At 53.8% G+C, this 491-nt stretch overlaps 1 protein-coding gene across 1 annotated transcript in view; it reads left to right on the top strand.

Annotated features, from left to right (window-relative positions):
- Positions 1–209: 209 nt before the first annotated feature.
- Positions 210–491, top strand: part of FAM81A (family with sequence similarity 81, member A) — a 69,209-nt gene continuing 68,927 nt past the window's right edge. The window contains exon 1 of the mRNA XM_005861118.2: positions 210–228. The gene's annotated coding sequence lies outside the window, so the exon portion shown is untranslated. The remainder of the gene's footprint in view (positions 229–491) is intronic.

The following is a 491-nucleotide window of genomic DNA, read 5'->3' as shown; positions in this document are numbered from 1 at the left end:
AAAATTATGAGTGGATTGGCTTGTGCATCCCGCTGAGAATGCAAATAGAAAGGAAGGTGCAAAGAGTTAGGACGCCCTGGGAGTGGGGATGAGGCGGAAGGGAGAAGGAAAGGATGTGAGAAAGAGGGCTGGGAGCAGGGTCTGTCTGTTGCGGGCAGGCACAATCCTTGGTCCCTGCGGCGGGTATCAAGGTGTTTCATCAAATGACAACACCTGGCAGGCGCGAGGGTAAGTTCACCTGCACAGTTGGGGCGTCGACGCCGAGCTGTTTCCCAGACAGTGGCCTAAGAAAATAACTCCTCCCAGTGTGCAAGGGTGGGTGGAAGTAAATAATGCCTTTTGTGGGAGAGGGGTTCCGTCCATAGGGATATCAGAGCTCCGAAGAGAATTACAGCGCAACCACCGCGGCTACTCTCTTAATCAGGCACCATTTCAACACCTCTCCCTGCAAGCCCACGAGCCCTACGACAGGATCTATTTTCCTACCAGCG

This window comes from Myotis brandtii, unplaced genomic scaffold, assembly GCF_000412655.1.
Source record: "Myotis brandtii unplaced genomic scaffold, ASM41265v1 scaffold144, whole genome shotgun sequence".
NCBI classification, from domain to species: Eukaryota; Metazoa; Chordata; class Mammalia; order Chiroptera; family Vespertilionidae; genus Myotis; species Myotis brandtii.
The sequence above is the reverse complement of the archived record's forward strand: the minus strand, read 5'-3'. Positions and strand labels throughout refer to the sequence as shown.